Source organism: Arachis stenosperma, chromosome 9 (assembly GCF_014773155.1).
Source record: "Arachis stenosperma cultivar V10309 chromosome 9, arast.V10309.gnm1.PFL2, whole genome shotgun sequence".
NCBI classification, from domain to species: domain Eukaryota; kingdom Viridiplantae; phylum Streptophyta; class Magnoliopsida; order Fabales; family Fabaceae; genus Arachis; species Arachis stenosperma.
The window spans coordinates 137,300,642-137,310,663 of record NC_080385.1 but is presented as its reverse complement, the minus strand read 5'-3'; the positions used below and the strand labels follow the sequence as shown (position 1 = coordinate 137,310,663).

The 10,022-nt window shown below is 34.0% G+C and overlaps 1 pseudogene; it reads right to left on the bottom strand.

Moving 5' to 3' along the window:
* Positions 1 to 6,021: 6,021 nt before the first annotated feature.
* On the bottom strand, positions 6,022 to 8,881 carry LOC130949966 (phosphatidylinositol 4-phosphate 5-kinase 4-like; annotated as a pseudogene).
* Between the last annotated feature and the right edge of the window lie 1,141 nt (positions 8,882 to 10,022).

Genomic DNA, 10,022 nt, shown 5'->3' with positions numbered 1-10,022 from the left:
TTATTTTACCATTGGTCTTAAATGTTCTTATTCCACTGTTGTATCTTTTCTGGTACTATTTTGGTGCTTAGTGACTTGTATTACACTATTGGATGATATTAATTATCTGTCGATGCCAATCTTTTATGATACCTGTATTTCTTTTGCATTGACATGAATTTATATTGTCTTTCACTTTCTACTGTCTCTTCCCCTATGTTGCAAATTTTGCCCCATTGATATGCCATGTGCTTATAGTGTTTCCTCACTTGCATGTTGTAGCTACCATGTAATTGAGACCCTTATTATTTGGCATTATCCACTCATAATTTTATTTGTTTTCTATCATTATTTTTGGGTTACTATTCTTCTTTTTTCTCTTCTTTCAGGTTGGCCACCGAAGAATGAAAAAGGGAGAAACTTCTATATGGGGCAACAAACAAGTTCCACCTGCACAATCTTTAGAGAAAAGCATCAGTATAGCAACCCATCAACTTGCACATCTTGGCATGCATCGAGGACGGTACAATCTTTAAGTGTGGGGAGGTCGATACCGACTTCTATGGGTTAGTTATTTCATATTTTAACACCAATAATGTTTAATTTTCTTTGTTAAATTAGTTGTTGCATTTGCATGTTTGTTTGATTTTGTGCATATTTTACCAACTACTTGGTTAAAGAAATAATTTTCTTTTTCAAGAAAATATTTTATAGCATTTCACTAATTTGAATTAAAACTTTTGTTAAACTTGTTTGAAGAAATATTATTTTGGAACGTGGTTTTAGAGCTCGAACACACAAAACCAGTGAGATTTTGAGCCTATTTGATTGGTTGCATTTTATCAACCAATATTTTATTTTTTTATGTGTGTTTTTCTCTCTATAATTATGATCTATATCTTGCTTAATTCTATATTTCTATTATTTGATGTATGCATGCACTTATATGATTGAGGCCTTTGTTTCACTGAGCCTACATATCCATATGGCCTTACCTTTCATTACCCTTTGCAAACCAATGTTGAGCCTATTATACCCCTTTGTTCTTTAATTTATCTCATCACTAACTCTAAGCAAAAAACAATAATGTCCTTAATTTGAATCCTTGATTAGCTTAGAATAGTGAAAGTGCTCATAAATTAAGTGTGGGGAAAATGGGTTTGGAAATGTTTGGTTTGGGAATTGAGTATATTAGACTTTGTGTGAAAATGTGAAAAATGTTAAGAATATGTTTGTGCATTCAATACCTTAATCATATGCATTGAAAAAGAAAAAAAAAATAGATTAAGAAAAGAAAAATAGAAAATAAATAAATAAATAAATAAATAAAAAGAGAAAAAGAAAAGAAAAAGAGCAAATAATAAAAGGGGACAAAATGTCCCAAAGTAAATGGTGAAAGCAATGCATATGAGTTGTACTAAATTTGGGATGCATGAATGTGTGGTAAACATCGTTAATGGGTAGTTAAATTTTGCATTGTAATTACATGGATTGTCCTAAGTTAGGTGGGAAGTTTAGGTTCATTAAAGATTCAGATTTTAGTCCACTTGACCAAATACAATCCTACCTTGACCTTGACCCCATTACAATCCTTAAAAGACCTCTTGATTTGTGTATTGGTGCATTAAATTTTTGTTGATTGTTAGATGAAGAGCAAGCCTTAGAAAGATAGATTAGTAGAGAATTGAGAGAATCGAACCTCAAACACCTGAGCGATTAGAGTGTATACACTTCCAGCGAGGGTTCTACTCGATTCCTTGTTCCCTGCTTTCATGAGCTATTTTCTTTTGCAAGTTTACTTGTACTTTATTTTGTGATTTGAATTAGTGAAATCCAGTTGATATTTATTCTTAAAAAATTTGTTTACCTTTAAACAAGTAGATAATAGCATTTTGCATGTAGTTGCACTCATATAGATAGGTTGCATTTCATAAGTTTTACCATTCCTCTTCACTCTCTTGTAGCTTCTCTTGAGCTTAGCATGAGCACATGCTAATGTTTAAGTGTGGGGAGATTGATAAACCGCTATACGGTTTATCTTGTGCTCAATTGAGTGGATTTTATCAATCTTTCATACACTTGTTCATATATGCATGGTTTTACTTTCTCCTTCCTGATTTTGTGTTATGATTAAAAATATGCTTCTTTGGCCTTATATTTGCTAATATTAATCCTCTCTTATTACGATTAGATGCCGTGATATGTGCGTTAAGTGATTTCAGGGATTACAGGGCAGGAATGGCTTAGAGGATGGAAAGGAAGCATGCAAAAGTGGAAGGAATACAAGAAATTGAAGAAACTGCTAAAGTTGTCCAGCCTGACCTCTTGGTACTAAATCGACCATAATGTGAGCTACAAAGATCTAAATGATTCAGTTTCAGTTGTGTTGGAAAGCTAACGTCCGGGACTTTGCAATGATAATAATTTGACATAGCTGATTCAAAGCCAGCTGACGTGAACGCGTGACCTGGCAAAAACCCAATCCACGCTAACGCGTGGACGACGCTTCCGCGTGACTTTGCAGCGACTTGTACGTACCAGAAATCATTGGGGGCAATTTTTGGGCTATTTTTGACCCAGTTTTCGGCACCAAAAAACACATATTAAAGGCTATAAAGTGGGGGAATCCATCCATTCATTCAACAATTCACACAACTTCTCATATACATAATTTTAGCTTTAGATGTAGTTTTTAGAGAGAGAGGCTCTCTCCTCTCTTTTAGGTTTTAGGATTTAGGATTTCTTTTAGGATTAGGATTTCTACTTCTTAATTTCCAGGTTCAATGTTCCTTTTATTTATTTTTCTAATTTAATTTATGAACTTTTTCCATGATAGATTTGATTTCTTTTATTAATGCAATTTGAGGTATTTCAGATATATGATTTTTATTTAGCTTTCTATATTCTTTGCTTTGGTTTAGTAATTAGAGACTCTTGAGTTATCAAACTCTTTTGTTGATTGATAATTGGAAGTTGCTAATTGACATAAATTCCACTAACTCTAGTCTTTCTTTGGGAATTGACTAGGACTTGAGGATTCATATTGATTTATCCATTTGACTTACCTTCATAGTTAGAGGTTGACTAAGTGGGAGCAACGAGCAATTCTCATCACAATTGGTTGATAAACCTCTATTTTATGATTTATCTTATGCTCAATTAAGTGTTTTTATCAATTTCTCACCCACTTATTCATATGAATTGCATGGTTTTGTAATTCCTTCCTTATTTTATGATATATGTGAAAACATGTTTCCTATGCTTTAAAATTGTTAATTTTAATTATTCTTTATTACCATTCGATGATGTGATATGTGTGTTGAGTATTTTCAGGCTTTATAGGGAAGAAATGGCTTAGAAGACAGAAATGAAACACACAAAAATGGAAGGAACGCACAAAATGGAGTTTTTGAAGAATTGGTAGCGACGCGAACGCATGGACGACGCGACCGCGTGCCTTGCACAAAATGGCATCGACGCGAACGCGTGAACGACACGGACGCGTGATTGACGCGGACGCGAGGAAGAGAAAAAACTCCAGATGACGTGGACGCATGACCCTAGCGAACGCGTGACGGACCCCACGTGCAGAAAATTGCAGAAGTCGCCCACAGCATTTTCTGGACCATTTTCGGTCCAGATCCAAGTCCAGAAAACACAGATTAATTAGAGGCTATAAAGTGGGAGAACGCATCCATTCATGGGAGAACAATTTCATACAACTAGATACAACTTCTCATATACATAATTTTAGGTTTAGATGTAGTTTTTAGAGAGAGAGAGAGGCTCTCTCCTCTCTCTTATGTTTTAGGATTTAGGATTTCTTTTTGGATTAGGATTTCTACATCTCAATTTTCAGGTTCAATGTTCCTTTTATTTATTTTCCCAATTTAATTTATGAACTTTTTCATGTTAGATTTGATTTCTTTTATTAATGCAATTTAAGGTATTTCAGATATATGATTTTTATTTAGCTTTCTATATTCTTGGCTTTGGTTGAGTAATTAGAGACTCTTGAGTTATCAAACTCTTTTGTTGATTGATAATTAGAAGTTGCTAATTGACTTGAATTCCACTAATTCTAGTCTTTCTTTGGGAATTGACTAGGACTTGAGGATTCATATTGATTTATCCACTTGACTTGCCTTCATAGTTAGAGGTTGACTAAGTGGGAGCAACAAGCAATTCTCATCACAATTGATAAGGATAACTAGGATAGGACTTCTAATTTTCATACATTGCCAAGAGTTTTCTTAGCTATTGATTTATTAATTCCTGCAATTTATTTCTCCTGTTCAAACCTTTCAAAAACCTAAAAGTATACCTTTTTCCTTAACCAATAATAAATCATACTTCCCTGCAATTTCTTGAGAAGACGACCCGAGGTTTGAATACTTCGGTTTATAAATTTTACTGGATTTGTTACTTGTGACAACCAAAACTTTTGCACGAAAGGATTCTCTGTTGGTTTAGAAACTATACTTACAACGCGAACTTATTTGTGAAATCTTTACCGATAGAAAATCCGATCGTCAAAAATGGCGCCGTTGCTGGGGAATTGCAAACATGTGCCTTATTATTGGTTCTTGTAAATATTTTCTTTTGCTGTTTATTTGTTTTTGTTTTTGTTTTTTTATTTTTAATTTTTATTAGTTACTATGAGTTCTCACCCCATCGCTTTGAGTTTGGTTCTAATATTGTTGAAAGGAATGGAAGCTATAACAGGAATATGCATCAAGGTCAAAACAATTAAAGATAGATGGAGCCACGAGGATATGATCAACCCTTTAGGCAACAACACCTTCCAAAATACCATGGACGACGACCATTCTACAATGCATGTCAAGACAATAGTTATGGTGGACCCTCTCGTGACAACCAACACCATTACTACATACTTAACTTTTACTAACATTTAAAAAATGTTACCAAATCATATTAAAATGTTACCTATGTATATTAGTAATATTTTAACAAATGTTAAATATACCCGATGTTACTAAAGAGTTTTACTAATATTTTTCTAAAGATTTAATAACATTTAGTAAAAATGTTACAAAACATATTCTATAGCAATATTTTGAGAAATGTTACAATAGATATTTCTTGGTAACACTTAGAAAAAAGTTACAATAGATAGTTTTTGTAACACTTAAAAAAATGTTGCCATAGATATTTTTTTAACACTTAAAAAATATTACAATAGATATTTTATGTAATATTTAGAAAAATGTTACCAAAGATATTTTTTGTACACTTAGAAAAATGTTATCGTAGATATTTTTTATAACCCTTAAAAAATGTTACAAAAGATCTTTAGTAATATTTTTTTAGTTATATTATATTATTTTTTATTTTATATTATACACAATATAAATATACTAAAATTAATTACTACAACATGAAATATTTAATTAAATTCACAAATTTACAAAATAAATTTTTATAACCTCTTTCATTAATCAATAATCATTGTACAAGTTTGTTTCGTGATGCAAATAAAATGAGAAAAGAAAAAAATAAAGTTCTTAAACTCTATAAACATTCCACATAAAAAAAGTGATACAAAGTACATAAAAATCCTTGCACATGTGATATAATGACCATTATCAACATGATGCAGCACAGTAACCATATCCATTGGGTTCTGTATAATTGACCGATAATTAGGTGCATCTTCATCAGAGACCAGATAATGAAAGGCGTTAAATCGTTTGTCATGCAATATCCTACAAGTGATGCAAAAATAATATTAAGGGAAAATTCATATGAATTTAACTTAATATATGACTTTGCCAAGTGAAGCCAACATAAATAGCATACATTGATATACCAATTGCAAACATCTCTAAGGCACATTCGCAATCTACTTCTAACTAAACTTGATAGTTATTTTGAAATATTTTAATTTTTTACTTATTAAATACACTTAAAAGAACAACACATTTTTACTTATTTCATGTAATACCCTTAAAACACTCATACCTAAATCCTATTATTACTGAAAGAAGGTAATTGTGAGAACCCTAATATAATGTTAACTTACTCCCAAGGCACATCTCCAATCATAATCAAGTCTCCTTCTCTATCCTCATAAGTTAGCACATGGCACCTCTCTGCTTGCACTGCATCTAACTCAGTTCCCTATTCAAAACAAACAAAATTAAACATTATAGCATTATTGTTTTAATTAGGAAAAAAAGGTTAATAAAAAATGAGATAGAGGCATAGGGATAGAGTTTATTACAGAGTATGGTAGTGTCAAACATTTGTTCAACAGCTTTAACCAATTCATGGTATCCATCATGAACTAAAGAGTTGAATTTTCTGCTAATTGGAATGCCTTCCATGTACACTTTCACAAAGAACATGTTATGGTCACTGCAATCATTTGCCAATTCAGCACCTTGTGAACTACTTGCAAGTGATGATGATGTTGATGATTATTGGATTTGCCACTGCCCCTAACATGTAACAACAACAATTTGAGTAACAAGTTAATTGATTAAGTGATTAATTAAAAAGAAAAATGTGGTATAAGAATGTTGATATAATAATAGAAACCTTGACTTTTTTTTCTTTTCCTGAAGTAAACGAGATTTTTAAAGAACACAAACACAAGAAACATTAAAAATTATTTCTTATTGTATCACTTAATCCAAATTGACAGTTATTTTGAAATGGAGATAGTGTTCAAATAAGAAATTTACCAATAAGATTCTCAGATCCACAAAGAACAAGTTCCCCATCTGGTGATATATGTCTAAAATGAATACCTACTAATAAACTATAGTCCATAATTCCCTCCTGTTCTAGAAGCTCACAGTCTCTATCAATTTGACTGGATAACAAGTATATGTAGATATGATCAGCTTACAGTGAAGAAACAAATTAAAACTGCAAAATGTATTTGGAGTTCGCTATTGTTCCACTTAACAGGCTAGCTTTCCAAGGCAAAATGATAAATTGAGTGATGAAATCATTAATCACCTGCAGAATTCTTCAAATCGAGACAGTTGCAGCCGGAATATAAAGTTTAGACCAAGATCCTTAAGGATAGTTGTTTCACTGAGCTCAGTCTCAGGCTTATTGGTTGTCTGACCAAGCGAAGATCCCTTAAGATCATAACATCTATGGGTGTTATATTTAGAACGGAAAAGGTTTCCAATTATGATAAATCGAACCTGGAAAATCAAACATGGTATTATTATGTTCAATTTCTAAAGATTATATCTCATATTTCATAGTTCTGTTAAACTAGAGAGTTCTGTTATCCTATTAGACTGTGCACTAGTTAATATCAACCACTTTGCCGCTTTGATCAACTTAATAAGTGAGAGAAATAAAGAATGAGGCCTCATTTTTTGGATAACTTTCTGTATGTTGACACTCACTATAGGAAATGTACCTTCCTTTGGATATATCCAATTAATTTGACATAATGCAAACCATAATACTTTGTCACCATTGTATTTTGATAGGTTCGAAAATGAGTGTAGTAGGCAGGAAGCATTCTCAAGAGAGCCTGCAAAGAAATCCGGCATAATAATATCAAATAACATCATGCTTTCCTGGCATGTTTTATAAGAAATTAATTGCAAGTGTACTATGACAAGATTGAACTCACTTTTACTTCAACTTTCTTCATTGTCTTAATCATGTAGCGGTCGTCATTCGTCAAGTAAAAGAAGCTTCCACTTTTTCCGGGGGAGCAAAGTTCACGAAGAACTTTATTTCCGCATATGGATAACATGTAATCAGCTGGATCCACCTTGAATAGCTTCCTAAGAGCCCTGAAATTAGAGTGAGATGCACAAGTTAGTATAAATTAAGAGTTTTCTTCATTCCAAAATTACACTTTTATTGAAGAAATGTGCAATGTGGATAAATAACTTTGTGGCAACAACAAATTAAGAGAGCTGACCTAAAAACTACTGGACAGTAATCCTTCCACTTAAATTTGACTGATGGATACAGTGGCGTGTACTAGGATCCTTCAGGTGGAAATCTTGTCCACACTTTCTCCTTAAATAGTTCAACTTAAGGAGTTAAAACAAAGTGATGCTAAGGGAGCAGGTCTTGCAACAGAGTGCCTATGAAATAACCCAAAGAAAACCAGGCAAGAGTTAAAACAAAGTAACCAAATATTTTAAAAGTCATAAAAATAATCTGATTGATGTACCTTATTCCTAGTTGTAAATTAAGCATGAGCTCATATTGACAACCGATTGAAGATATGCTAGAAGGACATGATTAAGTGACCACTTTAGACTCTATATTGACAAGGGGTCAACTAGTTTCACAATATGGAATAACGTCTTTGCAATATGTATCGCAGCAATTACTCCTAGAGTTCCCCCCAGTCATAATTTTAAGGTTAGTTGATTACAAATATTACAACAATATACAACAGTGGAGCTTTAATATTCGGTTTCAGTACAAAGAACAGTAAATTCTATCATGAAGGAGCAGCAACAGCATGAAGGTAAACTAGGTTATATACGCTTACCACATAAGAAACATAAAGGTGCAAAATATATAGGTTTTCCAAGATATATGACAAAATGAGTGATTTGAAGCGATTTCTCTCTGCTCAATTCAACTTGATCAGGATTCAGGACTCATTTAATTGTGAAACTTTGAACTACGTGAAACTAATATGCATTTTCTGGAATAGATTAAAACATCAATTAGTAGGACAAGCGAACAATTAATCAATCAAGCAATTACAATTCACAATCAGAAAGAGAGATAGAGAATCATGATCTTAGCAAAGAAGGGAAGGTTGGAGTATTACCTTGATGGAATGGTAAGGGGAATTCAGTCCAACAATCAGGTCGCGTGGAAATTTCCTTGACGAAACGAACAACCTCCTCCGTCGTACCAGGCACCGCGTCGCCATCGCCGTCGACATAACCTTGCCGTTTTTGGGCGGGCTCCAGCTATAACAGCTGAGAGGCGAGTTTGGAGATCCCCGTGACGGCTCTGTTGGATGAGAAAAGCGATAGAGAGTTCTTGAAGCTACCGCTGATCTCCTCTAGGTCGTTCCAGATTTCGGTGAGAGTGGTGAAGATGAGGAATCACGCGATTGTGGTTTCGATTTACGAATTGTGAGATCGATGAGACGGAGCGAGGGATCGGAGAGGCGGAACAAGAGATGAGTGAGGAAGAGCAAGAGGTGGTTTCACAACATGAGAGTGAAAGTGAGAGTGAAAGTGAGAATGATTGTGAGTGGTTTTTGCAAGGGAATTTCGTGGCATAGGGGTTTCGATTTTGAGAGCTATCTGAGAATAGGTAACGGTTTTTGTAAGTTTTTTAAAAATTTAATGGTATTTACTAACGTTTGAATACTAAAATTTAATTTTATGATAATTATTAACATTTATTAAAATGTTAACGGATAAATATTACTAAATGTCTATAACGTAGTAGTGCACCTACCAAATTACTATGGTCAAGAGCCATTCCGAGGTGCGTACCAAGATGATAGATATGGTGGACCCCCTTGTGGTTACCAACAAGCCCCATCATATGTCCACAACCCACCTCCTCAACATAACTTTGAACCACCACACTCACAAGTCCCCTATCACCATTCACTCCCGTATGACCCTAACCCTTATCCACACCAATTCCAATCCAATTACTCCCAAGAACCACCACTTCCCTATGTACCATGTCCATATCCATCAACCCAAGAATCAAGGGAGCGTCTCAAAGAAACAGTGGAAAAACTTCATGCGACCCTTCGCCAACTGGATCAAGCAATAAATCGATTACCTTCCTGACGTTCGGATACTCAAGGAACCCCCATGGCTTCATGTGGGCAATCTAATGATGAACGTAGCATGAAGGAGATACTAGAAACTCCGGTGGACAGTAAGGAGCATGACTTTGTACTGGAACAATTGGAGGAAGCCGAAATTATCCAAGAAGAAGAAGAATTGGTTGAAGACTTAGGAGATGCTGAACCCCCATGGGAATCCAGAGTTGTGAAAAATTCCGTCAAGGAAATTACAATTGATGCTAAGGAGGACAGTGCA